General features: G+C 31.3%; 1 protein-coding gene across 10 annotated transcripts in view; it reads left to right on the plus strand.

Annotated features, from left to right (window-relative positions):
• The window catches only part of LOC135143170 (protein retinal degeneration B), a 33,226-nt gene that overhangs the window by 4,528 nt on the left and 14,443 nt on the right, over window positions 1-14,255 (plus strand). For 5 of the 10 annotated variants that reach the window (XR_010282703.1, XM_064075044.1, XM_064075037.1 and 2 more), the window contains exon 2: window positions 14,086-14,205. The gene's annotated coding sequence lies outside the window, so the exon portion shown is untranslated. Of the gene's footprint in view, window positions 1-5,921; window positions 5,940-7,329; window positions 7,560-7,604; window positions 7,669-7,759; window positions 7,779-8,741; window positions 8,761-14,085; window positions 14,206-14,255 lie in introns of those variants that run through there. The other 5 variants (XM_064075043.1, XM_064075038.1, XM_064075040.1 and 2 more) reach the window with 5 other exon arrangements.

Raw genomic sequence — 14,255 nt, forward strand, 5'->3', positions numbered from 1 at the left:
GACGTCACTTCAAAATTGTACATAGTAAATGAGTTTTAAATTATATAAACTAACATAGTCCGACACATGTAGTTTATCACTCCGTATTGAGTTTTTGCCCGAAATGTCCGGATTTTTAGAAAAAAAAAATTCAAAATTATAAAACAACATTTTGCAATTTAATTTTGAATCTGCAAAGCCAAAATGCTTTAAAATCTTGCAGCTATGATAAGCATAATCAATTTTTATTCAAAATATATTTACTTATCCCCTCTAAAAAATTGATGACGTCAGCTCAAAAATTTTTCTGAATAAATCCTATCTAAAATGTCCACGAGTCTATACTCGTGATTTACCATTCTGTTCATATTTTTTGGATTTGCGTATACAGGATGACTAAAAAAATTAATGAATGCGTAAATTTATTTTATTGATTTAACCAGGAACTACAAAACTGAATGCTTTGAAATCTTGGAGATCTTTTAAAGTTATCATAGGCATGATAAATTTTTGATCAAAATGTATTTGCTCATCTCCCTAAAAATGTACTTATGATTTATCATTCTATTCCCATTTGTCATCCTTCAAAATCTCAATTATCCGCAGAGAGGGTACGACCAGTCATTGCTACTTTCTAAATTCAAATTTAAGTCTTTAAAAACACGGCGTGTGATTCTATCAAATTTTTGGTTAATTTAGTTAAGGGTCAAATTGACTGCCAATATCTTTTGCAAAAACTTAATTTTCGCGTCAGTCGTTTACATTTTATTGTAGTACTAGTAGAACCAAACCATATTTTGCGAAAGTCACCTGTTTCTAATATGTAAAATTTATTTAATATAATTTCTTGTTGTGATATTAATTTTGATTCATGTCAGCATGTTTGTAATTGTGTTATTCTTAATTTTGGTATTTAGGATTGGTAATATGTTATAATTTGTTCATATAAAAAAAAATGTATTTGCTCATTCCCTCTAAAAAATTGATGACGCCACCCCAAAATTTTGCTGAAAAAATCTTAAATGTGCAAAGTATGATGAGTTTATACTTGTGATTTATCAGTGCATTAATATTTTTTAGATTTGCTTATACGGGGTGTCTAAAAAAAATAACTGAATCAATTTATTTTAAGAATGTGAAACCTTCTAGGGGGTCCCGACTGTTTTGTTTTAAGACTGTGAAACCTTCTCGATGGTCCCAACTGTCCTTATTTTAAGAAGGCGAAGCCTTTTCGAGGGCCCCAAGTGTCTTTTTTTTCAGAATATTAAATCTCCTCGCGACTTACAACTTTCTTTTTTTCTATTACACTGTGACCAACACTTTCTATATGGTTTTTACTCCAAAGAGGTTATCACGAAAAAGAAGTATTTGTTAGACTGTACTTCAGGAGCGAGGGAAGTTCTGTCGAAATAACTTTCTACCAATTTTTTATGTTTATAATTTGTATTTTATTTATCGACTGAAAATGTAATCAATATCTAAGTATGTATATTACTGTAATCGTAATTTAACGATGTATCAAAATTCGTAAAAAAATGTATGTTGCCATTTAAAAAATATAGGTTGCCATATATAATAATATTAATAATAATACTAATACGGTCTTTATTGAAGAAAGGCGAAGTCTAGCCGAGGCTATTCAATTTAACCTTAAACAAACCTTTACTGTGTATAATTTTGAGGTGACGTCATCACATTGTTGGTGGGGATGATCAGACACATTTTGTAGCGTTTTACTATCTGCACGACATTCCTGAAATACAAATCGAACAATCAGTCCAATACTTTCGGAGATTTTCTGTAATAAAATCGACACAAACGAGAGGTGACACACAGATAGACTTACTGAAACAGCAGACCAATGCTTGAAACTCTAGGGGTTACGAAACCTCGAAAAAACATTATAGTGGCCGTTCGCCCAATGCATCTTATTACAATACTTCCCTAGCTTACACCCGAGAAGTAAAAAATTAAAAGAAAATTAGCGTTTTATTTTATTAGAAATGTTTTATTCCAGTTAGTGTTCAATTTATTTTGAACTGCCTTCAAAAGGCGTAATATGCAATATATTTTCGTTGTTTGAAAAGAAACTTAAAAAAATAAGAATGATCTAAATCGGGCCAACCCTGATAAAAAGACAAGGGACTGGCAAAATTCTACAATGTATAAACAAAAGTTGACAGTGTTCATTGTATGAAGCATTACTTAATACATATAGGTATTAATCCGACAACTTTCTTTTGTTTAAACGCCATTCGGGTGAATTGAGTTTCCCCATAATTGGATCCCATAGACGATATAATATGTGAATAAAAGTTGAGATAATAGGTCGTTATTAATCCAACCGTTGAATGAGACAACTTTGTTATGTTTTGATTATTTTTAAAGGATTTTTATTATCTGCTTATATTTATCCAAAATATTTATTCTTAATATTATGACGGTGTAAGACTAGTAAAAAAACGACGTATAATGTTAGTCTATTTTTGTCAAACCGTTAAATATAAAATAAAATCAGTTTATGTCGGCATGTTTATACCTACTATTGCGAATAAATTCGTTTGATGCTATAGACTAATAGTAGCACTTTTATTAACATTGAATTTAAAATAATATTTAGGTATAATTCCGTTATTGGAAAAAATAAAGGACCTCTCGAAGCCGATGCGCAGTAGGAAACCTTTCGTAACCTTTGACATTTCACTAGCTCGAGCCGGGCGAGGATATTATTCTTCCTATTTCCTCTCGCTGTCGTTGGGATCTCTAGTTTTTGAATATCTGTATCCACATAATATTGGATATTTGCAGCAGAAATTTACAAAGGGTACAGCTACGATGTAAGGAATGAATTATACAACGCACAAAATAACCCTGACGTGTTACTTGTTTGTCTAAATATATTAGCTGCTAATTGTTTGTTAATCAGGTTTACTACCTCAATATCTATTATTATTTTAAAGCTTAAAAAATTTAGCAAGTGTTATTAATAACTTCAAATACGTCTCGTAGTTGTGTTTTTATTTAGAACATATTAATAAAAACATCTAACCAATATTAAAAATAACTATGTAATCCAAATCATTCAACACATGCCTCATTTCTTTTCATTTCAATCAAAATGTAACATTTTTATACTTTATGAATTTTTAAATTTTTTAAACGAGTAATGGATTCCACTTTAAAATTGTAATATATAGGTATCTGTCTAAAAAAAAGATTTTAGAATTTAGAATCTTAAAAATAATGGTAGGGCACCATAAACTTCCGGTTTGACCGCAAATGGTGCTAATTTTTGTTTTTTATTTAAATGCAACGTCTTTTTTTATAACTTTCTTCGAAAAAATATTGTTTGCTCTACATCTGTCACAAAATTGACAGTAGGTTGATCGTTGAACGATATTCGTGTAAGGGTAGCATTAGTTTTAATTATGCTATATTTTTTAAGTGAGCGGACAAGTTAACATAAAAATGTGTATTATTAGCTGCAACCATTATGAAATAACGTATAATTGAAAGTAAATACATTTATTTTACATATGCATAAGTATTACGCAGAGTGGTAAATTTCGATCGTTCTCATGCTAAAATACCTAGTAATAATATTCTATTTAATATATATGTATATACAGTGCAACACTAAAATTATAATAATATTAATTATTGTTATTATGCAACTGTGTTCACAAAATTTCGGGGAAAATTAGATGATCCGTTTTTCAGACAATCGAGAAAATAAGTCTGTATAAGCATTCCCAGCACCCACGAGCATCTTTTTCAGTAAATACATTTTTGTAGATAATGTCATCAACTCTCTGGAGGAAAACTCAGTTTTGTGATCTCTGAAATAAACTGTAAAATTTGATGATTTAAACCTATCTGTTACACCAAAAGTAAAAAAAGTTTCGCTTTAACCAAGTCACGGATATGAAGATGTGAATATCTTATACCGCGTGATCAGAAATAACTGAGTCTGTTGGCAATTTTGGACGGTTGTCAGTGTCAAGAATGATAGATTGTTGACATTTTTAATTTGCAAAATGTATCCAAAACAACATAAATTTATCACATGTCACGATTGACGTACCTGTCACACTTGCCAACATAAACGCAAGAAAAATTCACCTTTTTGTTTAAAAAGTACTGCCAACAAACTTAGTCATTTCTGAACACGCGGTGCATATACAATATAGCCTGGTCTCGTAGTGGTTTTATGACACCAAACGGTTTTTTATTTTTATTGGTGCTACAATCGTAATTTGCCCCATATCGGAACCTTATCATTGTAAATCTGTACTAGAGAAAATTTGGTTAGGGTTTTATTATATGCACAATCATATTGCAATATGTATATCTATAATTTCAAACTATGGTGGTTTTTGGAGTTTAATAAAGAATTAAGGAAAACATGCAGTTAACGGTTTAAGAAAATGACCCGGTTACAGAGCTCCTCAAAGAAGTAGTAAGAAAAAATACATTTCTATTTGAAAAGCTGCTTTTATTTCTGTTGAAATTGAAAATGTTGGGATGGAACATAACAAGGTTTTACATATTGTATACTTTTCATAATTTGTGTTGTGTAAAGTTCACGTCAGAACTTCTTGGACATCCCTCAGTATTAAAAACTCAATATAGTTGAAGCTTAGCTGTCACTGCCTGACGTTTTTTCTTAAAGTCATCTTGTTCGAAATGTCATATCTAAGCTGTAAAGTCAGAATAATATCGTTGGTAGAAGGTGCTATGTCCTACCGGCAAATTGCAGCGGTTTTAAGGTGTATTCTTAATAATATTGATAAGTTGTCACATTTTGTGAGGGATTGCCAGAGTGTCAAATCAAAACGAAAAATAAGGTTAGTAAGTACTAAAGGTCGGTTTACAGTTTGTGACAACTTGTTGACATTGATGTCTAGGAAGTTACGACGGGAACTGTACAGGTAATAATTTTGAATTAATTCTCATAAAGCATAAACCAAGAGGACTATAACCTATTATAATAAATCACTGTCATGATTGGATTGATCGTTATCGGATTCTACTGACATTACATAATATCAGTGCATCTATATTTGCATAATAATGAATGAATAAATAGGCAAGTGACTATACTACGCTAGCAATTGTAGTTACATGTGATATAGGATGCTAGCGTATAGTACGGGTGGGCGATACGATATTTCGGATATCGATAATACATATAGATATATAATCGGTATTACATTTGCACGGTAAACCACGATATATCGGAAAATATCAAAATTTGACATAACTGATAAATATATCGTTAAAATCGGAAAGTAATAAATAAATGTTATATCAATAGTTTCGTTTCATTTATAAACAGTCTATTCTAAAATAAATTATTATTAAAAGAAAATATTAAATGCTTTATGGTTTGTATGATATAAAAATTCAGTTGGTATAATTTAAAAAATAAATCTACTCACACTGCTAGAATTGTATAGTCATACTTGATCAGCCAGTTGAGAAAAATTAATATTTGTCAGTCTGGTTCAGCGAAAGAAAAATGTTTTTCTGCATATTGTTCCGTTGGAGAAATCCGTAAATCGGTTGGAAGTTATAAATTAGTACTATAAATTGTAATTACAAACACACAGCGTACTTTTCTGGCATATATGCTCAAATGAAGAAATTTTTTTGAACGATATTTCTTCAATCACGTGAATCTATTTTAATATAGTCTAAAATATTGTATTATTGACCAGTTTATTAATCCACAATACACAATAATTATTCAGTTTCTCGGCGTTTCGTGGGAAGCAATAGATTCCCCGTTTCCATCGGTCTATCGTCTGTCGGCGGTTTGATTAGATATAATCGACTAAACTGCTAGACTGATTTTAGTTGTATTCTAAACGCTTCGTGAAAGTGAACAACCGCTAATCAGAAGTTGTTTTGTTTTGATTAGAATAATTATTCGTAAAGAATTATGCGGTCGAATTTACGTAAGTGGAGACAATTATCTTTCTACGGAGTAATATCGTGTATATTAACAAACTCAAAGCCCTTTTTTGGTGTACAGAATTATTTAAAAAAAGACCAATTGAATTGGAAAACAGAAAGAGTGAAACGGAAAGTTATTATTTTATTCAATTTTTTTTTGTTTTGCCTGTAGCGTATCTGTCATCTGTTATCCGTCATTTTGTTAGACATAAAATTTCCACAACTACTGGACAGATTGTTGTGAAATTTTTGACGTAAGATGTGTAAAAGAATGTTTTTTTTTGTGTACAGATAAATGTTTAGTATGTATTCTAAATGCCGTAACAAAATTTTGCAATCTTACTTTACTGGATTACCCTGAACTTTAGTATGCACTTTAATATTATCGTAGATATGGTAAATTTCTAATCAGAATTTATTTGTTCATCTTTTCCAAAAGCTTGATGGCGTCATCTCAAAATTTTCCAAAGTCAATCTCATTTGAAATATTTAGAAAAATATGCCTTTGTATATGGGGTTTATTTATGCACTTCTATATCTTAGAATTGTTTATACAATGAATTACACAAAATTCAAAAGATTTACAATTTACCTAAAATTCTAGTAACGCAGTGATGTTGTTATTGGTATTAAACTATGCCTGTCGTAGTGGATATTGTGTCCCTATACAAAGTGTCACTAAGACAATTCCACTTGAAGCATAGCATGCGCTTTTACCTGTAGTTTAACAATCCACCTCTATCTTATATTGGTTAGGGTAACAAATATATAAATGTTCGCAGAATAAAAATTTATGGGGTATTAATGAAACTAGACTTGTTTATAATAAACTGTGTTTCAGGGACGAGTGAAGTTCTGCGTAAATCCACTTTTTGAAAGGAGTGGTAACACAAAAATAGTTAAAGATAGATTTTGATAATAACTCGCATCGTCAAAAATATCATTAAACACGCAACAAAATGATGAAAGTAAACAAAAGTGGGTGAACCATTAGTTTATTCATTGTACTTTAATTTTATTTGTAAAGGATTTTTTTATTTTGCTTAGCTCATAAGCATCGTTATTTCTGTGCTTCTAATTTTTATATAAAATCATAAGAAATGTGTGTCACATTATTAACTTATAAAAACTTGGAGTGTGTTTGCTGGAAAAATTTGAAATTGCGTCTTTGTTTATCTGACAGTTTCTATGATCAGTCGTATTTAGAATTTACGAACAATCAAAATCAAACTGAATAGTTGAAACAATTTAGTCATAAAGTGTCCACAACTTGAAAGATAACGTGCCTTTTGCATTCTACTATTAAGCATATTGTAGATTATTTCTCCGTCAACGTTTTAGTGGGCTCCAGACTCAGAGTTGGTCGATCAATAAGGTTTCGTCTCGACGCCTAGATCGGGTACACCCGCAGATTCGCACCTTACTCTAAACCTTATTGCGAAAACATCAGTTGGTGTTCGTTTTTCGTATAGGCGGTAAAATGGATTTAAAAATAAACTCGATGTGTTGTCCTACACAGTTCATAGTTAAGTGAAACATGAAACAAACTGTGCTTACGTTGTCGATAACATATAGTTATGAATGATTGTTTTATTGTGACGACTTCAAATACATCACACGCAGTAAGATGTTTGTTTTTTAAATAATAATAGAGTTTCACTGGATTTCAATTCGATGACTGGAAGATCTGGTCTATGACTGCTGACCAATATTCATCTAAATTTTATTCAGGTGCACATCTATCTTCAGTTTGTGCTTTTTATGTACGTTTATAGTTGATTGTATTTCCTGTTTATCAATCCATGATGTGATACAACATACAAGCAGTTATAGCTACACAGGTATGAACAGGTAGTTAGTCAGTCATCTTTTGATAATTATTTGGGTTCTGTGCTACAGTTTGGATTTTATTAGATTTTTTTTTGTATGTAAAACTAAGTGTTACTTGTGTGTAGACTACTTCACCCAGACAGGTAATTCTAAAAACTTTCAGTTATACGAACCTGATTGTTATTCACTACGTGTTTCAAAGACTAGTAAGTTCAGTAAAAAAATTGATAAAGGAGGAAATATGGAGTGAACATACAGCATGTATACTCGTTACCTGTGCATTTGTTGTAGTCAATTTATTTTAGAATTCAACTAATGAAATTTTTTATTTCATTAAAAAGCTCTTATGATTTCAGTTTGATCGCGTGAATGTGAATATAATTAATCTAGTGCGTAGGATTTCTTTTACAATGCGTCACGCTAGATTTGTAATTGCGCTCGCTGTGAGATTAAAATTCTCTTTGCGTTTTTAAAAAAGTATAAATGTACTAATCATGCTAATAATTCCACCAAAAACTTTCTGGAATTTTGTTTCTGAAGGCAAGAAAACCGACCAGCAAACGAATTGCTTTTCTTGATAATGAAATGAAAGCTCTAGAACCCAGTGTATTGTCATTATTATCATTGTTGTTGTTGTTTAGCGTTTAGAACAACGCCAGTATAACCAATTCAAAGTTCTATTGCACAACACATTGTTGTTAAATTCTTACCAACGAAAATGTTAGGCCCGCTCAGTCAAAGAGGTAAATGTCCCACAAGAATTTTAGGGAAGACCGAGCACCGACTTTCACATACAAATCGTCCACAACCTTCAGATACTGAAATAAACATTTCTAGTCGTAAATTGGAGAACACAGTGCAATATAATGAGTGTGAGTAGTACTTGAAAAGTTATTCATGTAGGTTGAAGTGTAATAAAGTTTATGCCAGTTAATGCTAGATAGAAACAAGAAGGATAGACAATTTTCAATTCTGTACTTATTGCCTTAAAACGTGAGTATATTACTTGATCTCTAAATATAATAGATAAAGAATCGAATAGCGGAACAAAAATTAATCAAAACCGACAAGGGCAAAATTCATCCCTTGAGTCGGAGATATTATGGGCACCATCTTATAGGATAACTCGGCAATTTTATTTCCGGATTTTACCGACAGACGTAGAACTAATGTTCTTTAGTATGGGGAATTGTAACTTGGAAAAATTAAAGTGGTTTTTTGGGCCAAAAAAAAACGAAAGCGTTAAGTCAGCGGTGTGATTCGTCTTCCTCAGGACAATGCGCGACCACATAATAACACAGTAGCCAGTCTTGATTTGTTACTTTGTAATTTTCGTCTTTTTGGTTACTCAAACAAAAGTTGCATGGTATATATTCGGCGACGACAAAGAATTTTTTTTTTGACAAAATTCAAGGGACAAAAAAACTCATTGTAGAGAATATTACTAACCCACTCAACAGATGATGAAGATTTCTATGAACATTATATGAAAACTGGATTTTGTGAGATTTGTTTATTGAATGAATTGTTACAATTACCGAGTGTTTCAGACCGGTTATTAACTAGAATTTCGCTATCTGCGCTAACTGAGAACATAAAGTATTATATGTTAGATTGCTAATCTCAGCCAAAGAAATTGTGCAGAACAATATTCCACGTTCATACTACATTTCTATTCTTCTTTGTAAAAATAGATTATACAGGATTATTCACGCCAAAAAGTTCAAGACGCAACCACACTATTTAAAAAAAAAAGTAAAACACATATATCTGTTTTGTGTAACAACATTGACGTAGTGCCAGATACTGTCATGCCAAAACTGACATTTCGTTATTGTCGGTATTGGAGATGCCTTGACGAGCTCTTGTTTGGAATAGGTTTGTTTTTGGGTTTAACCTTGATGGTTTAAACCACAGGTTTAACCTAACAGTTGACGTTTATTTCGAAATTAGCAAATTCAAACAGCTGACAATGGGTGGTATGATTAAAAGAAGCATTTGCTTTTACTTCAAGTAGATGCTTCAAGGCCGAAGCATATGCTTAAGCATAAGCTACAAAAAGTAGCATTTACTTCCCCTTTTATTTGAGCAAATGCTAAAATATAAACTAAAAATGTTTACTACACTGATAATTTTTTAGAATATCGCGTGGAGACAAAAGGTGCAGTGTTATCGTCTGTTCAAAAGACAGAAATATTTGTAAGGAATCTTGGTGATCCCAGATTTCAAGTTGGAGTAGGGACAACTATTGTTATTCATCAAACCACAGTATCTAAAGTGGTCAAAGAAATGTCAACAAAAATTGCCGAGAAAAAAAAATCTGTGGATGTCGTTCCCTCAAACACTAAACGAACTAGAGGTTGTTAAGAATGAATGGCACATACCTGGTGCGATAGGGGCATTAGAATGTACTCACATAAAAATTTTACAACCTCACGATCACGGATCCGAATATTTGAACAGAAAAGGGTTTTGTTCTATTAATGTTCAAGCAACATGTAATTATGCGAGCATATTTACATCTGTAGACGCGTCGTAGAATAACCAGGGAACAATTTTGTTAGAGGATGAAGGATTGGCATAACACCGTGAGTGTTAGTTTCTTATAAAAATCCTCATAATGAAGTTGAGAGAATTTATGACAAACTGCATAACAGAGGCCATTTGAAAATAGAATGCCCATTTAGTCAATTAAAAAGACGATTTCCCGATGCTTCATTATACATTGTACGGATAAAAACTGAAACACTTATGTAATGGCAAGATTTATACTTCACAATGTTGCTAAATATCGATCCAGATGATTTTGATGTTATTGATGACAATAAACCACCGTGCTATGCACCACCTGCTAGTGAAGCGGTTTAGATACGAGGGCTAGGTCAGCCACGTAGGAACGCAATAACACAAGAGCTATTTCTTATTATACAGAGATATACATTTTAGAAAATATAGAAATACATAATTATTACTTAAAAAACAAAACAACTTACTCTAAATGAGACACATTAAAAAGTCCATGAACATCTCTTTTAGCTGGAGATGGTTCTTTTTTTGATAATATTTCTGCGATATATGTAAGTATACTTAATTGTTTTGTTATAATTGAATTATTAAGATTGTGATGTGCTTACCGGGTATTTTATTAAGAACTGGATTTTCTTTATTTTCTTCATCTGTTCTATTCGACATGTCAAAATTTTTTCTGCTAAGCTGTATGTATAATTTTTTTATTGCCGGTTCGTTTAACGTCCGTAAAATGTTTTTACTTTTGATTTCACGAAGTTGAGTTTCTTCATCACCTTCAAAATATTTTTTTATCGATTGCTAAGAGTATTGTTTAAGTGTTGAAGTGCGTATTGTGCATTGAGATCGGTATTTTTTAAATTTATTCATTTAACTGAATTACAAAAGATAAATAAAAATATGAGTGGCATCGGCATAAAATTATTTAATTATAAGAGAGGATGTTAGTGTACTTGGAAGAATGACTACAAAATAACTTACCTGCTTTGGGGTAATCTTTCTTTTTTCGTAGTTTTGTTCTAAGCCTCAGCTACATCAGTAGCATCCTTGTCTTTTCTCTTCTAATAGAACAACAAATGCCATTTGTTCATCTTGACCTTCATTCATCCACACTATCAGGTTCACTATCGCTCATTTTATCGAAAATTTTAATCGTCTCGCGTTGCAATTTTAATAGTAATAATTATATTTTTGACATTTGTCATGTCAAATCAAATGCTAGAGTAAATACAATCGTTTCCAAAAAATTGCAGGCAAGATGAGCAAATCAGGTTCCCATAACCGAAGCTTTTACTTGAAGTCAAAGCAAATGCAACTTTTGTTAATCATACTTTATTTACTTTGACTTAAAATAATAGTGTTGTAAATATCAAAGACTTCTGTGTAATGGTATTGTGGGTTGCCTTTTGATTTCTTTAGGCGAGAAGCTTGTCGTGAATTACCCTGTATTATTGGGACATATCCCTACATTTTCACAGGTGAAGCGATTGCAGACATTTTAAGAATCTGATTTTTTTTTTTTTAAGAAGGTCAAATGGAAATCCTAAGTTTTGTATAAAAAATATCTACAACAAAAACAAATGCAGCGATTTTTAAATACCTACGTAATTCAGCGTACCAAAACTATATTTTTTGTAGTCGGCAAAAACAGCACTAATGTGCGCCTCTTCAACGAGGTTCTGATTTGTTACTCAGTAGAATGACAACAAGTATTCAGCTAGACCATAAAAGCACCGTTGTAATATCAGAAAAGTACTAAGTATTAAATTAGTAAATATTTTGGAACCCACTCTAAATGACATGGTTTTTCCGGTATTCATTATTAGAAAAAGATCATCCAATGTAAAATTCCAACAGTGGATAATAATGATGTAAAATATTGTAATTTAACGCGTATAAGTCGTATAATTATAAGTGTATAACTGTCTTTGTTGTTTAATTGACAAGTGAAAAATAATAACATATTTTATTTTGCGCTTTCGTATATTTATAATTTACTTTCCGTTAACAGCCTTGTAATATTGCTAATAATTTCTGACATATAGTGAAATTAACGAAGTTATATAAAATATTATTACTCACAGTTCAGACTAATTCCCGTTTTTTATGCGGTTAAGAATAACTAACAAATTTTGTTATATCTCCAAAGGTAAAAAAATAGTCAACGTTCAAAACGGAATATACATATGCCTAAATTATTTTTTATAACGCCAATAAATTGAATAATTAAATGTGTCGTTGTAACGTAGGAATCCCAATAGATCGGTTGTGATAATTTCTAAATAAGATTATCAAATAACGTTAGTAGGACTTCGGCAACTTGCTTACGTGTGACAATGCCTACGTTAGGATTACACAAATCCTCTGTTTTCGTTTTTTTTTTGCATCCAAATACGTTCGTGTACACATTATATTTGAATGCAGTGAGATAGTCAGATTGATAATTCGATAATGCAATTTGTCTTTATGTCTTGAATGGGTAAAGAGAGCTATCAACATCAATTTCATCCCAGTTGCAGACAAGGGAATTATTTTAATATGTTACATTCTCATGTCTCCGTGAGAAGATTGGTTAGAATAATCAGCATAAGTAAAATAAACACATAAACCAACAAACTAAAAAAATTGCGTAAAGACTGATTTTATAGTTATATTTGTAATTGTAATTATGATACGAACACTGAAAATATATATTAATAAAATTTTATAGTTTAAGTCAAAGAGCCGAACCCGCAAATTTCTAAAACCATTAATTATCTTAGTACGATCTTTTGCTTGGGACAGCACAGGGCCATATTTGTAACTAACGAAACCTCGTGGGACGTTCGTCGCAACAGCTACTCGAAATTTCTGTAACAAACTCTGTTGTAAAAAATCAGACAACCTTATTATAATATATTTGATAAAATTAGTAACCCAACAATAAAGCAAATGATTTAGTAGTTTTGTCTGATATAGCAATTGACTAATTGTACACTTACAATATTTTGGCTGAATACAACTCTGGGACAGAATCCGTCTTTTTTGGGAATTCTGCAGGCACGTTGCACGGTTTACAATTTTACAAGGGTCCTAATGCGAAAAGCCGATTCGGCATTGTCGACCAAATACTTAATCGTAATTATGCTATAAAATTTACTTACCATGTATTTTTGGTTATCGTACTGTTTACACTCATCCTATGTATTGCCCATGAACGTCTTTGTATACACCTACATTCATGTTTGTTGGATATGCTGATCTATTGTAAAAATCAATAAGATTTTGATACTACACATTTAAAATTTAAAAAAATCTTATTTATTTTTTTACGGGAACTGATGTGGCATTTGCAGAGTTTAACTAGTGAAACATCAGCTTACAAAAATAAACAAATTGTATTTCAGCAAGAAGTCATTTGTACTTGGTGTTATAAATTATGTGAATTTATGTAGACTCTTATTTTGTTGACTAAGAAAGTATCACTAGTCACTAGCCATCATATCAGCCAAAATTAAACTTGAATTAATAAACTTAATATGTATATAAAAAATTGGCAAATTAATCCTTTTCTTTTTTCGAATTAATTTAAAGTAAAAATAATATTTAATTGCAAAAAACTTTTAAAAGAAAAAACGGTTTTAGTAAGTACTGCAATTTTCCTGATTTACCTGTTGTCGTTACTGCACTATCACTATTCAAATTATTTTTTTCGGTTGATTGTATATTTCTACGCATACTTACTTAACAAGTTCTATTTTTCTTTCAGTTGGTTTTAAGCATGTTGTGTAACAGTGAATACATATGTTTCAGTTCAACCTAACATGTCATTTGGATATCAACAGCCTTTTTTGGACAGTGGAAAAAATAGTCCGAGTCCACGTTATTTGTCACATTTTTTAACCTCTTTCGGGAGCAAAACTACATAATTGGGTAAGCTGTTTTATATGAAATACAATAAAGTTACCTTAGTGATTACTGAG

The sequence above is a fragment of the Zophobas morio genome, unplaced genomic scaffold (assembly GCF_036711695.1).
Source record: "Zophobas morio isolate AGI-343-1 ecotype UQ-CSIRO unplaced genomic scaffold, CSIRO_AGI_Zmor_V1 ptg000058l, whole genome shotgun sequence".
NCBI classification, from domain to species: Eukaryota; Metazoa; Arthropoda; class Insecta; order Coleoptera; family Tenebrionidae; genus Zophobas; species Zophobas morio.